Source organism: Culex quinquefasciatus, chromosome 3 (genome assembly GCF_015732765.1).
Source record: "Culex quinquefasciatus strain JHB chromosome 3, VPISU_Cqui_1.0_pri_paternal, whole genome shotgun sequence".
Classification (NCBI taxonomy): domain Eukaryota; kingdom Metazoa; phylum Arthropoda; class Insecta; order Diptera; family Culicidae; genus Culex; species Culex quinquefasciatus.
Window position 1 is genome coordinate 38,393,876 of NC_051863.1, and position 16,345 is coordinate 38,410,220.

Here is a 16,345-nt window from a genome sequence, read left to right on the forward strand (position 1 = left end):
TTGCACAAAAACTTTTTTGTGCAAAAAATTTTTTTTTGTCAATACTTAGATATTTTGGAAACAACTGGACAGTTAAATAATGAATTTCAAAACATTTTTTTCATTCAAATGTTAAAATCATGGCTCTTAAATTCATTTTTTGATTTTTTTTAATTAGTGCTCATGTTTGTCCACTTATGAAAAAAATATTTGAAAAGCTGAAAAAATCTCTACATGAGCAATTCTCTACCAAAACCGGAAATGGATTTTATTTGTATTTTTTGATTTGGCTCAAACTTTGTGGGAGCCTTCCCTATGACCAAATAAACTATTTTGTGTGATTGGTTCATCCATACAAGTCTCCATACAATTTTGGCAGCTGTCCATACAATAATGGTATGTAAATATTCAAACAGCTGTAACTTTTGAGTTAATTTTCAGATCAATTTGGTTTTTTTCGGCAAAGTTGTAGGTATTGTTGAGGACTTTTGAGAAAAAAAATAAGTACAATGAAAAAAAAATTGCAGATTTTTTTATCAACTTTTTTTCACTAAAACTCAATTTCCCAAAATACATATTTTTTGATTTTCGAGATTTTTTGATATGTTTTAGGGGACAAAAATCCGCAACTTTTGAGCCATAGAGAAACATGGTCAAAAAATCTGCCACCAAGTTATGAATTTTTGAAAAAATAGTGTTTTTTGAAAAAAAAATCGAAGTTTTATGCAAAAACAAGTTTGACATTACTTTTTAATGCAAAATTGAATTTGCAATCGAAAAGTACTTTACAGATTTTTTGATAAAGGGCTCCGTTTTCAGAATATAGCCACCGAAAGTTTGATTTTAGCGAAATATTCACAGTTTTTCAATTTTAAAAAATAGTGACCATGAGTGACCATTTCTAAAAATATTTTTTTTGAAAAGTTCAGAAAATTTGCTGTCAAATTGTCTAAGAGATATTGAAGATTGGACCTCGGGTTGCTGAGATAGAGCTGATTAAGAAAAAGAAGCACGAAAATTGAAGTTTTCTAAGTCTCATCAAAACAACCCACCATTTTCTAGTGACCATATCTCTGCAAATAATGGTCCGATTATCAATGTTGATGCATGAAACATTCGTGAAATTTTCCGATCTTTCAAAAAAAAAAAATATTTTGAAATTTTTTAAATCAAGACTAGCATTTTAAATAAGCGTAATTTTCAATGTTTGGTACTTTTAAAATGTCAGTCTTGATTTAAAAGTTTTTAAAATATTTTTTTCGAAAAGATCGGAAAATTTCACGAATGTTTCATGTATTAACATTGATAATCGGACCATTAGTTGCTGAGATATCGTCATTCATATATTGAAAAGACCAGAAAATTTGGCAAAAGTTATTGTAATGACGAAAATCGTGTTAGTTCCGCAGCAAGTTTTAGTCATCAAGTCTGTGGTAACATATCGTACAAATTAGCAAACAGCTTTTGTGAATAAATCAGTGGACAGCATTAAAACATCAGAAAATATATTCAAACAAATTGTCATATATTTTGCATCCCAGACTTCTCAATTTTACCTCAAACTTCCTCGTTTCACGGCTTTCAGCAATAAAGATTATCAATTTTAATCATAAATTTCCATAAACCCAAAAATACCGGCTCAAACTTGTCTTGATATCATAAACGAGTCTAGAGCCGTAAGCCGACCAGCCAAGACTTTCTTCTTTGGCATCTGGCCGAGAGAGAAGCCGTCGGAATCATAAACTGTCAAGGTCAACGGCTGAACTTGACGGGTTAACAGTTTCTATGCGGTGGCGTTTGAACTTGACAGCACACAAAAAAAAACCGGACGGTGAATGCACCAGACGTCAAACGTTGATAACCTTTTATCAATGTCGGGCCGAAAAATCCAAACGTCGCCGTCTAGCACCGCCACAGGGGATTGGCTATAATTTATTACGCTCTGCTAGAAAGCGGAAAGTGAGATCATTCTAAATCGTGTTTTTTTTTCTATTGAGTTCATTTAAGCTACGTAGTAACTTTAATGGATTTTAAAGGCCAACAAAAAATCAATTAATCCACATTAATGACCCCCAGGTCTTTTGTGGTCTCTATTGCATGTTTCTGCTTGAACCAAGAAGTCCGAAAGCTTGAATGGGGAGGGCACCCAAACCTCTTCCTTCTCCAAGGAACCTTCCACTACAGGGTTCGAACTGACGACCTTTTGGTTATGAGTCCAACCGCCACCAGCGATTCCAAAGGAGCAGGCAAAAAGGCCAAATGCTTTTTGAATTATTTTTCTACGTTTTCTGCAATTCATGTTAAGTTATTAAATTTTGATTTTACTATTTAGATGAAAATTTGTCCATTCTTATGCAAAGTAAAATAAATGCACTGAGTAATATTTCCAAGAATGAGCGATTTTTTTGAATTTTTTTATTTTTGTATGTTCTGATTTATATGAAACTTTGTGAGTACTTTTTCTATGACCTAAAAACCCTTTTTCATCATTAGTTCGTTTATAAAATTTTGGTGACAGCAAAAAATGATTTTAGGGCTCGATTCCTAAGGCAAAATTTAGCATTTGTGCCAATTTTTACCGAAATCTTTAGGGGTCACTATAGAACGCTGGTGAAAAACTAACTTAATCCACCTATGTGGTTGATGCCTTCCTCACTTTTTACCAACAATGGGTAATATGAGTGGTTTGGAAACATACTTCAGCTTTTTTTCGATCCATAAATATCACTTATCACATGGACCCGGACATGGTTTGCATACATTTAAGTGAGATCCAGCCTCAAAAAAGTACATAAATATTACTTAAGTGGTCAAAACTCGAGACAGGGTTGCCAGATCTTCAATATTGTGGACTCGTTGGAAAGGTCTCTCGATTACCTAACCAACGATGGGTCAGATGATGGATCCGGACATGGTTTACATACATTTAAGTGAGATAAAAAAAGTACATAAATATCAATTAAGTGGTCATAACTCGAGACAGGGTTACCAGATCTTCAATGTTGTGGACTCGTTGGAAAGGTCTCTCGATTACCTAACCAACGATAGGTCGGATGATGGAACCGGACATCGTTTACATGCATATAAATGAGATCCGGATATATGTGAAAACACATTTTTATACATAGCTTTTGAACTAGTTATCGAAACTTCAAACAATTCAATAGCGATGTATGGGACCCTAAATCAAGTCAAATGCAACCGGTTTGATCAAAATCGGTCCAGCCAGTGCTGAGAAAACTTGGCAAGAATTTTGGACACATATATACATACACACACATGCATACACACAAAAAATACAATTTTTATTTAATTTTTTTTATATATTCTAGGGGGCATTTAATACCAACTTTTCAAAAATTTCCAGAATGTGTAAACAATCTATGACCGAGTTTTGAATTTTTGAATCAATACTGATTTTTCCAAAAATCAAAATATTGGTCGCAAAAAAATTTCAACTTAATTTTAGGTTGTGAAATTGCATTTGCAATTAAAAAGTATGTTAGTAAAATTTTGATAAGATGCACCCTTTTCAAGGTTAAAGCCATTTTAGGAAACTTTTTGAAAATAGTCGCAGTTATTCATTTGTTTAAATTAGTGCCAATGTTAGCACACTTTTGAAAAATATACTTGAGAAAATTCTCTATATTTTGCAGCAATTGTTGTATGATTTATCTTCTTGATTTGCTCACGAATATATCAATACCTAAAATATCGACTTCATTGGAAAGGCACCAGCAACACTTTTCGTCGCATTGTGCCGTTCCCTTCGTTGGCCATGAGCTTAATGCTGCCTTCGTAGAACTTTTCGGATGCAGTCAACCTGCCTGCCAACCGCTGCACAAAGTAGTTGAACAAGTTCCGGTGCGCACTGACTTGGCATAGATCAGAGGGCGGGAGGGGGGAGGGAGTGGGTACTCCGAGCCACAGCTCAACCTTAAATCTTTCCACCAGAGAACGGTGATATTTGCCAGAACGTCTGAATGCTCGCTCGTGCAGATAGCAATTCTAGACTACGATCACCAAGCGTGGCCCACCAAGGCCAAGAATGCACCCTGCGCTCTGTGGCTGTGAACGCAAAATGCAGTATAACTGGATTTTGAACAGTTTTGAGCTGTGTTTGTACCGCCAAAAGGATAAACTTGACTTTGGAACAAACAGCTTGACAAACAGATAGGTAGAGGAACATAATTGCAGTTTTCTATCAGAACAAGTTTAGCGATTCTCGAACGCTCCAAACGATTTGATTATAACTCTATCGGCAGCGAACCTGTTCAAATACGGAGAGGTCATGGACAAATGTCCGAGCGGAAAGTATAGCATGCCGCACACATGGCGTTTGTTTTAATGTTTTAAAATAAGCTTTGTTTTTAAAAAAAAAACAACATATGTTTTGAATTTTATAATGGTTAGCGGATATCATCTCTGTAATTCACTTCCATGTTTATACAAAAAACAATATTTCAAAAAAATAAGTTAACTTGAAAAACAAAGACTTGAATGGGCTGGAACGTCTGATTAACTAAAATCAAAAATCACAATAATATATATTTTAAGCTCACGGATACGCTTATGTACTGTTTAAAGTTATTTAATTTTATTAACGTTATTTCACAATCATAAAATTGTATCGAGTTGAACTACATCGCAGCCTTGATTTCAGCTCTGACAATTGAGCACAGCTATTTTTTTTGCGATGTAAGTAACAGAGGCCGGACGGAACTATTAGACAATTTCGATTCCAAATTTTCTAAAAATAATTGGCCTTGATAAGTGTAGTGTAGTGTAAATAAAAAAGTAAAAGATTTTTTTTTCTTTTTAAACTTGTGGTTTTCTATGTGTTTTTTACTTATTTTATTTATTCTGAACCATGTTTAATTTAAAGCTCCCAGCAGCTCCTCGATGGAATAAGAAAAAAATACGTTATTTTTGGACGCTTCCTGAACAAATTAAAAACAAATTTCCTAGAATGGTAAGACATCTGCCCCATCTTGCCCTACCGTGTTCTGACAAAAGGAACTTTGTAAAATTCCCTTTTAAGGTGAAGCCGTTGATCATTTTCAAAGAAAATTGATCATCACTATAAAATATTCTGTATTAAATTCAATTTAGCAAATTTCAGCACCAAAAGGAATCAGCATGTGCCGGTTGTTGCCTTCTTGAAGCCACTGAAAGAATGTTTGATCTAAATCAAATGTGCTTCAAAATTTATATAATTTTGTATCACAGTCATTGACGTCCTAGTTGGCAATCATTGATTAATGACGATTTCCATAACTTTACAAGGAATGGGATAATCGTTACCAAAAGGAATCAGCATGTATAGAGCACTATTCTAAACAACTTGTTGAAGGAATTTTGTCAAAATATTGAAAGCGACGCAAAATTTATATCTTTGAACGAACAATCATGACAATCATGGAAGTCTTCACGTTAATGATCTCTCGAAAAATCATTTTTATATATGTTTCTCAACTGCTCATAAAATACAACGACTTGATTCAAATAATAACTCCTGTTCTCATTAACATGGTAAGCAGCTTGTAAAAAAAATAAACAACAAAAAGAAAACACAAAACAAAAAAGTGAGATTTGGTACAGAAAATATTGATCAGAAGCTATTCATTATAACATGTTTTGATAGTATCAATAGCTCCTCCAAATTTGAGCTTGATTAGAAAAAGTCGATTTTGAATTTGTTTTTGTGTACAGTTGAGGCGAAATAATCCTTATATTGCATAACTTACGCAAACTTTCACGAATACAAATATCAAATTGATTCAGATGTCAGTTGAGGATCGACCATTGAATGCCGCGATCCTGCGAAGGCAATAGTGACATACGCAAAATTTTGCGATTTGCCACTGTATATACAAATTATTTTTAATGACAATTCTAGCAAAACATTGCAATAGGGCCGAAGCCGAAGTGTAAACAAAAAGTCTATCCTGCTCGTTCCTAAAGTAAACATCAACATTGTTTTTTTAATCTATATTTTTTGTGCGTAAATCTCTGACTCTGACGCAGGAGGAACCGCCCTAATGGCCGGAGGCTAGAGAATCCCAGATCAAAGTTGAGGCCGATCCGAACAGGCTCCATCCATAAAGAACCTCACGCTAAAATCAGCAAAAATTTACCCCCCCCCCCCTTTGTCACGCTTTTCCTATACTTATAACATGCAATGTCACACTTGCTCAGACCCCCTCAGAGCGTGACATACTGAACGGATGACCAGGCCGTTTGCTTAGGGAATTGCAGTATTGGATCATTGGTAGTAGAAGAGTTTTGTCGATTTTTTTTTCCATAAATTAAAAAAAGGTTGATATCCAACTCAGGATTCTTGATTTTTCAAACTGGACGTGGTCAAAATAGCTTTTGAAATTGAAAAATGTATGGGTCATTCTCCGCCAACTCACACAGCAGTTGCCCCGACCCCTCTTCGATTTGCGTGAAACTTTGCTCTAAAGGGTAATTTTGGTCCCTGATCACGAATCCAAGGGGTCATTCTTATGCAAAATTAGCTGAAAATTCCGAAACAAATACTTTCAAAAGCACACGATTGAGTTTATGAGGTTAAAAATTCGAAAAACTGGTCAAAAAATGGTCAAAATCAAAACTTTTTCAAAAAACTTTTCTGTAAAATTCTGATAACTCGTGAAGATTACATGCAAACCCCTTATGTCTATATATCACATTTTTTTTGTCTGCTCTTCAATTTTGTAGAACATTTTTACACTCTAAAATGTAACCCTGCAAAGTTATAAAAAAACACGTAATTTAAAAAAGAAAAAAATGTTCTAAATGAAAAAATGACCCTTCTGGGTAATTTCAGATTCGAAAAGTACATTAAATTTCCCATAAAATGACATGTCTCACGATTTTTGACAGTTGAGTAACGGGAAATAGCAGCGGTTTTTAAACTATTTTTTAACTTTTTTGATGAAAAATACTTTTTTCGGAATTTTGAGCACGCCATCAAATAGGGCGTCTAATTTTACACAAAAGTCCCTTTGACACTTTGATTTCTATCTCTTCACGGTTGCGAGCTACAAATCACTGAAAAACGTGTCTTAGGGACCGTCCATAAACCACGTGGACACTTTTTTGGAAACCTCAACCCCCTTCGTGGACAATTGCCCATACAAAAAAATCTTTTTTGTATGGGCCGTGGACAATCGCCATACCCCCCCCCCCAAAGGGTCCACGTGGTTTATGGATGGTCCCTTAATAAAAAATAAGAAAAATGAAAGGGGTCGTACCGCTCCACCGGCACGAGATATTCAAAAATGGACCTTTGATTCATGATCATGGACCAAAATTACCCCTTAGAGCAAAGTTTCACGAAAATCAAAGAGGGGTCGGGGCAACTGTTGTGTGAGTTGGCGGAGAATGACACATACATTTTTCGATCTAAACAGTTTTTTTTACCACTTCCAGTTTGAAAAATCAAGAATCCTGAGTTGGATATCAACCTTTTTTTAATTTATGTAAAATTTCCGAGGAATCAGGTAAAAATATTTTCAGACATCTTTGGTCCCGAGACCTTCAAAACAGAATTTTAAGTTTTCATAAGACCTTTTCAAATGTTAAGCTAGATTTTTGAAACTTCTTACTATTTTCTCAAATAGCCAAATTAATCACCTTTTTTGCGTCAGCGTCTAAAAATGGACATTTTTTGGACCACCCTAACATGGCGTAGGTCACCCTAATGGCCAAACAAAAAAATACGGGTCTAATTATTTTGGCTAAGGAACCCCCAGAAAAAAATTGAGCCCGATCGGAGAACTTTTTTTTCGAATCATGCTGTTTTCGTGGGGAATTGCTGTTTGACCATTTTTGACAATCTTGAGCTTTTGAAAGTATTTTTCGAAAAATTCAGCAATTATTGCATTGCAATGAACCTTGGACGATTGTTGTGACTCGTGCTTTGTTAGAATCAGACCTTTTTTTCTAAAAAATATTTTTGTGATGAGCGGCAATATCCGGTTTGTTTTTTTTAAACCCCCAAATAAAAGCAGTGCAAATTTGCAAAATTTTATGAACTTTCCGAAAATAATTATATTCAAAAGTACACTTAGTTTTAAGGGTTTAAAATTCGATAAACTGGTAATAAATGGTCAAAAACATCACTTAAAAAAAACTTTTTTGTGAAGTTCTGACAGCTAAAAAATTAAAATTAAATACAATTTCTTATCACTTTTTTCCATTTTATTGCATTCTTTACATTATATTTTCAATATAAGAACGCTCCACAAGTATTTGAATGAAAGTTTAAATTTTCTTGATTTTTCGGGTCAACTTGAAAAATTGAAATAAAATTGGCAACGGCCGAATACGAAAAAAAACCATTGGCCAGTGTACAAAATTCTCTAACTTTTGACCTAATAAGTGTGGCATACAAGAAAAATATAAATAAATCGTTTTAGGCATTAGAGAATTAACCTGAGAGGAAATTGTTCTCGACAGTGACGTGATTCATCCTTTCGATCCATACATGGTACCTTTGCTCTCATTTGGAAACTTAGCTGCTTTGTTAGCAACTATCAATATTATTTCATGCAATTGAAAAAATATTTCTGATGTAATAATAATGAAACAGTGCCCCAACCAAAAATTCATAACGTTGTTGAGATCCATTATCATTCACTATGTTTGTTCTTAATGATCAATCAGAACATGTTTTATCATCATCAATCGGAATGCGGCTCGCATAACGTTTCAAGGTCCTGTAACTTTCCGATAGACTTCACAACTCGTTGTCCCAGAATCCTTTCACCGCCGTTCATCAGGTACACTCTTCACCGTTGCCCCATCACTAGGTAAAACCCTTCAAGGATTTCGCACCGGTTGCCTGGAAATATCACTTGCACACACAATTTTGCTTTCACTCGCTGACCCACTCGTTGATCTTGGCATTGACGAAGCGCAGACTGTCCAAAAATCCAAGGATCGCTCACCTCTTCTGGCTCCGGCTTCCCGAACAGTAACTTCCCTGCGAACAATATCTGCAAATCAAACCCCGCACGACAAAACGGCCTGGAAAACGCCGCGACGACACCCGAATCCTTCGACAGACTAATCCGAACTGATCGTCCCAAACCAACGGGGTTGTGAATTTTCTCGTGGGGTTGCGCGGCCAAGATTTTCCCTTTCGGGTGGCTCAACCCTCATACACACACACACACTTTCAAAGTCACGATCCGATTGAGAGCGAGAGAATGTCACCGCAAAAAAAGTATGCGACGAGCGCGCGCACAATCACGAATGTTCTTTCTCGTTGGTTCTCTCTTTCCCTCGTTCGCGAGCGCGATAATCGCCAAGTCGTTCTTTTTCGTGCCACAACGGAACTTCGTGCTCGACTGGATCGGAACTTGGCGTCGTGAGTGCGCGCGCCCCTTTCGGAAGATCTGAGGCGACGCGTCTTTTTTTTTTGCGAACGAAAAACGAACCGCGTCTTTGCATTACTTTAGCGGTAACGCCTTTATATACCTTCGGTGACCATCGTTTTAGGGGGTGTGTTGAGATGCTGTGTGTCGAGGGGAGATTTTAACATATTTATGTATTGCAAAACGAGATTCGGTGCACAGGTATGCAAATAATTGCATCAATTGTTTGGGCCAGTTTCAAGTTTCACTTCCGTGGGATCATCAGTGTCAGTGATTCTAGTGATTAACAGTTATTGTTTATTATCATGACCACTTATTTTTATTGCGGATTTTATTTTTCTTTGTTGATTAAGATAGCTCTTCAATTGAGTTGAAGCATCATTCACCATGGTTGCTTAAGAAATCCACAATTGTTGCCTCTCTTTAGCTAAACAGAACCATAGTGGTGCCCACCAAGTCAGGTTAGTACGGACCAACTTCTTGCATTAAATTTCACGGCGTGTTTTCTAGAACAACCTTATCAGGAAAAAATAGTCATCGCCACTTTCAAATGTGTCTTATAGAAAATTTTCTCAGCTTTCCAATGCTTCTAAAAGCGAAATGTTTCATCGGAAAATTTCTGAGATATCTCTATTTTTAGTTTTTTGGTTTTAAATTCCTTTATTATTCATTGGAAACTTTATACTAACAGTTCAGAAAACTTATCAAATGATGTATTTCATGAGTCATTTACTCATCAAAATATTTGCACATTTTGATGAGTAAGACAAGAAACAACTTTGTAGAAGGTTGCAAACCGCTAAACATTTTTAAAATTATGTTTTGTCTAAGTTTTTGAATATCGACGTCGTCGTGCTATCTTGTCGCACCCGCCATTTTGACGTTCCGAGAAAAACGCGTTTTAATGTTTGACCTTGAATATACAAAAACGAGCGCACGCAATGTAAACAATAACAAACACGTTTTGTTTGGCTGGCCATTCTGTGCATTGTCCCGAAGTTTGGTTGAAGTTGGTTGCTGGAGTCCCGAGTTATAATTACAAATGTTTACGGTAGTCTAGCTTGTACGTGCGACAAACGCATCCTGACTTTCCTGGCCTGAAATCCCTTTAGACTTTTGTCGCACTTACATCAATTTTCATGGAGTGACAAGATAGCACGACAAGATTGAAACTACTTTCATATGTAAAGTGACAAAAATGCACGGAGTTTTTTCGGTTTTTGTTGAATATCTCAGGATTGAAATCGAATTTTGGGGATCTGTGAAGGTCAAAAGGTGAGGCATTGTGAGCTGCACAAAATGGCGTTCTTAACTCAATTTGGCCCAAAATGCACGTACGACAAGTTAGCACGATGGCGACGATATATGGGATTTATTCAGAAATTAAAATCATAAAACAGTGTAAATTTTTTTTTTACAAGAATTATTTGATAATTACATACTTTTTGTGTACAAATATCACGTGTCTACTCTGATTTAGCTTGTTCAACTGAAACTTTGGCAGGTTTGTGATTGTTAATGGTATTATTGAATTTTAATGAATAAATTTGATATTTTCTTAAGCAAACATTAACCAGGAACATAAATACAAAAATGATTTAAAATCGATAATGTACTACATATTACTGTAGCAAGCTTCAAAAGTAATATTTTCAAGAGTATAAAATAAAGATAAAATTTTATAAAATGTTTTCTGTAGGAAATGCACTTAAAAGTTGCAATAAAACTCGAGTCTTCGAATTCAGAATTCTGAAAACACTGTCACAAACATTTATTTTGTTTGAACAAAAATTAAATAGTATTCTAACAAAAAAATCTTACAGAAACTTTATTTCCAAACTATTTGAACAAAAATCAAGACACATATATTTTTTTAAGATGAGATTGAAGATGAGAGTCTTATAAACTTCAAAAATATTGCTAATTCCTTGATCATTTAATACAAAAAAACTGAAACAATCATTTCATACTAATGAAAAGTATTTCTCCTACAGTAATTTGCAGTATAATTTCGAGTATAAAACATGTTTTGCATCCATGCAACTAGTTAGTGTTCGATTAAGGAAATATGATATTTATTCTTAAAAATCTTGTAATACCCTATCAATCTCAAACCTGTAGAAATTGCGGTTGTATCAGCTAATTCCAAGCTGAATCAGAGCAGATCGGTATTATTTGTACACAAAAATTATGTGATAATCTATTTGTTCTTGTAAAAATAATATTTCAATACGGTTTTATTATTTTATTATTTGAATAAATCCCACATATTCAAAACATCGGTTAAAACTTAATTTTCAAAATGTTTAGCGGTTTGCAACCTTCCAAAAGTTGTTTCTTGTCTTTTTTTGCACATTTTGGTCAGTAAAATACACATGCCACACATCATTTGACAAGTTTCCTGGACTGTTATTTAAAAGTTTTCAATAAATGATCAAGAATTTTAAAAGAAAAAACATAAAAAAGAGATATCTCAGAAATTTCCCGATGAAACATTTCGCTCTTAGAAGCATTGGAAAGCTGAGAAAATTTCCTATAAGACACTTTTGAAAGTAGTGATGACTATTTTTTCTCCTTAAGGTTGCCCAGAAAACACGCCGTGTAATTTGGTATAAAAACAGACCTGTACCAGGATTGTACAAATATCAAACCCTCAGTTCTCAACGGCTTAAATTATTATGACAGCAATTCTCCACGAAAACAGCATGGCAAAACAGAAGTGCTTGGAACGGGCTCAAAATTGAACGAACTCCCAGTCTGGTCGAAATAATAAAACCCGTTTTTTTTTTGTTTGACCGTTAGGTGGACCGAAAAATTGTTATATTCGTCGATTTTCGAAAAACAACATCATAAACCGAGTGTCGTCTTTCAATAAGGAAAATGTTAGTGCCCAAAAAAGTTTAGGTTATCGCAGTTATAGTGGAAAAAAGCTGTGTTTTTCCCTTTTACGTAATTCTCCCGTTTTTGCGCGAGGTGTGCCGAAAATCCCAGTTTATATTTTCAAAAAAATCATATCTCGGAATTCTGGTAATAAACTTTTAAGTATGACGCAATATACTTTCAGTGAAAAGCTCTTTGCTTCAGACACCAAAAAATTTTCCTTTAAAGGTCAACTTTTATTTGTATCCAAGCCAGCTAAAATAGGTTATAGGTAACCGACGAAAATGGCAATTTTTCAATATAGGTTTAATTATTTCGGCCAAGGAACCTTCAGTCTAATTTTGAGCGCGATTCGAGCACTTTTGTTTTCGGTCGTGCTGTTTTCGTGGGGAATGGAGCACCCGCAGTCGAGCAGTTTTTGACAGTTCGCTCCATAAGAAATACATTGTAGAAAAAGCAAAAACTGCTCGAATGGAAGTGCTCTATTGCTAAAAAATGAATGCTCATTAGGGAGACAAGAAAAATTGATAATTTTAGAAAAAACTTAAGAGATAGCCCCTTGCTTGATTCTTTAACTTAACCCTCTTGAACACATTTTTTTCGAATTTTTTTTTATTTTTCCCGTGTTCAGGAGGTTATTTTGAGCAACTTTTGTTCTACTTTACTTCTCTTGTTTTTTTGTTTTTCTTGTTTCATTTTTGTATTTTAATTTGCATTTATCTTCTTTAGCTTATGTTTGTGTTTGGTAGTATTTAGCCTATAGATATAGACCCGGGGGTCGTTAAAGTGGATTGCATTGCTTTGCAAAGTCGCATAAAACAGGTAAAACTTCCAACCAGTGTTGCAAATGAGAGATAGAAATGCTATCAATGGAGCACTTCCATTCGGACAGTTTTTGCTTTTTTCTACAATGTTTTTCTTATGGAGCGAACTGTCAAAAACTGCTCGACTGCGGGTGCTCCATTGATTATTTCTGCACCAAAAAACCATCCGAGAGTATAGCGGCCGTCACTTTAGCTTGTGAGATCTCTTCTTGTGTCCCGTGATTCCCAGCGAGGTCATTTTCTCTCTATCATTTCTCTCTTTTTTCTCGACTATGCGCTCTCACCGCTGAGTCTCTCAATCTCTCCGAAAACTGCAATGCGAGAGCGCGAGATGGCAAATAGGAGCCGACCACGCATGACGTCCCGTTAAACTGCGTTTGCGAAATTGACTTTGTGGCGGCTTTTGTGGTGAAACGCTGTTGCGCTAGGATGATCGTGGAAGCGGGAATGAGAGAGAAAAGAAAAATGTCAATCGCGAGTGTGTAAACACGAAAACGTGTTCGGCTATATTCGGCGCTGAGAGTTTCAATAAAGAGTGGAGAGCAGTTGTATTTGAGACATGAATATTCAGGCGGGATAATTGTAGTTGCTGAGAGCTGATATTTAAATATTTTATCAACCCTGATCATGGGTTCGACTCCAAACTGCTCCAGCCCTCCATTGGATGGGGAAGTAAATCGTCGGTCCGGCAATAGTTGTTGTTAGGTTATTAAGTCATTCAAGGTGTAGGAGTCGTCTCCACCCTATAAGTACAAACTACACACCAAACCTAGTCTGCTCCGGTGGAGTCGCTTGTCAGCGGTTGGACTCGCAATCCAAAGGTCGTTAGTTCGATCGTGGGGCAAAAGGGTTTCTTCTCATTAAAGCCTTGGACTTCTTTTTTCCAGCATAAACATGCAATAGAGACCAAAAAAGTTTGTTTTGCAGTTGTTCACCAGTGAAAAAAGGTTTCTTCAAGTCGATTAATATGCGGAAGCTTGTGCTCATCAAGATGTTTTACTTTTTGCAGCACAGCTCCACCGTCAACTCATCTTCAGAAACCCCACCAAGCCCAGTAAATCTTGAAAGCAGCACTTTAAATTCTCGATACGTTCACGCCTGAATGACGCACACGACCAGTCTTTGTGTGTTTGAACAGCTTCCAAGAAGTACCCAAACAACAGTAAACTATGACCGCAGAGTATTGGAAATTTCCCAGAACACGTTCGTGGAGGAATTAGCATTCAAAAGCATGTGTTATTGGCATTAATAACTTGATCCGTTCCAGCTCGGTGCCTAATTGCTTGCGCGCTGATTAATCCTTCGATGAGAACGACATTCTTCACTGCTATCCGAGATCGGTCCAGGTTTCTGAGCGCGGATACTCATTATTTTAAATGGTAGAACTAATCTGAAATTCAAATTCATCGCTGAGTTCACTTAACTTCGATGTTATCTAACCTTATCAACTATTACAACATAGTGGTTAATTGTTGACCTAATAAAAAAAAGATGAGAAATTGTGTTTATTTAATATGGCAATAATTTATTGTATTCAGTTATCTATTGTTCACAAGGTCTTGCGTTAGAAAATGCCGACTGCCTAAAATGTATACATGGATTGGAATCTAGGACGTAAAGACCACCTTGGGGTACGCGTTCGGGCAGTATTTGAGGTCACTTCTCTAAATGTGTAAACCGGGGTGACTTTGATAGGGTTCAATTTGTTTTTGGAATATTTTCCAACAGGAAAGGTTTTTCTCCAGATTATTATTTTTAAAACATGTACTGGAGTAAGCCACACAAAGTCCATGCATTATTTTGGAAAAAAAAAGTTTTTTCAATAGTGTTCAGAAAAATAGTTACGATGAAAATTCGATGAACGATGAAAAAGTTTTTCTTGTTAAAACCATATTTAACATGTTCAAACTTTATTTGTACGTTAAATGTACCATCACTAAAGTAACTGATATTATTAATTCGGCTATTATGCCAAATCAAGTATTCCGAGAAAAACGCGTTTTAGTGTTTGTCACAAAATCTCCGTCAAGGCAATTTCCCATAAGAGTGGCATATTAGCCGTTTGGTTTTTCGCATCGGCAGCCAAATCTAAACATTATTTCTGTGAAATTCAAGGTTCAGAAGATGCGTTGGAACATCCTCTACAACCTGGTGCTAATATCTCGTTTTTGCCAAAAGTTGATATTAGCCGTTTTTTCAATGGTGGACAGTACAGTTTTAAAAAAAAAAACCAATGTTTATATTTAATTAACTAAGTTTATAAGCGTTTTAACAAAATACAGTATGGCCCATAAAAAAATGCGACATTTTTATTAGGTGGTAATCTGGCCTATTTTGACTATTTACGATGTATTTAGCATGTCTAAATGTTAAATAGGATCCAAACAAACAAATAATGCATTGAAAACATTTTCCTTATCTTTAAAAAATGTCACAGCACATTTAAATTTAAAATTCTCAAATTTGCTCTCAGCCCAGGTCATATAAAGGAAAAATGACTTTTCTATATTGGTTGATCTGAAGATTTTTTGTATGGATTTAAAAGTAAACGGCCTCCAAGACGTGAACAATTAATTTCATCGAATTTTTCGCATTCTATTAACTACATCTACTAAAACAGTGAAGTTTTAAAAAATATCCCGATTCTGAAAATGCTCCAATTTTAGGGTTTACAATGATTCAAAGAAAAAAAATTGCAACAAATGATGGCAATTGACTTTAAAAGATGCCCTTATATAACTTTTAACAGTATAGAGCCGTTGGGCACTCTTTAGAGCTATCGACATAGGTTTTTAGTTATTAATTTATTTAGACTGAATCACTCAAGATGATAACCCAAATTGCATTTTTCTCAAAAATGACTAATTCAATCAAAATTTATGAACTTTTCCAAATGGGCGTATTTAAGAGGGACTTCTGACGATGCTTTTGGCACATGGTTGGATATTTTAAACTGTTCCGTTTTTAAGATGTAAGGTATGAAATTAAGGTAAATTTTGTACCAAACATACATCCATTATTGTAGCCCACCAATACCCAATTTTGACGAACTGCAAAAAACTGTCATGAAAATATCTTCAAAACATACTTAACTTAAATACATTAAAGAACATTTTTGAATGGAACAATTTTTCTGTGAAAAAAGCACATGTCGCATTTTTTACGTGCCATACTGTACATATAAATTTAAGGTAAAATTGTTAAAATGTCAGAATTTTGCCTAAAATTTGTTAAAACCAGTTTCCACATTTTACATGAAATTTGTTCAACTGAAAT

General features: G+C 35.3%; 1 protein-coding gene across 1 annotated transcript in view; it reads right to left on the reverse strand.

Moving 5' to 3' along the window:
* LOC6039397 overlaps nt 1–9,426 on the reverse strand; it is a 33,132-nt gene extending 23,706 nt beyond the window's left edge. Inside the window, exon 1 of the mRNA XM_038260737.1 lies at nt 8,937–9,426. The gene's annotated coding sequence lies outside the window, so the exon portion shown is untranslated. The remainder of the gene's footprint in view (nt 1–8,936) is intronic.
* Nucleotides 9,427–16,345: the final 6,919 nt, after the last annotated feature.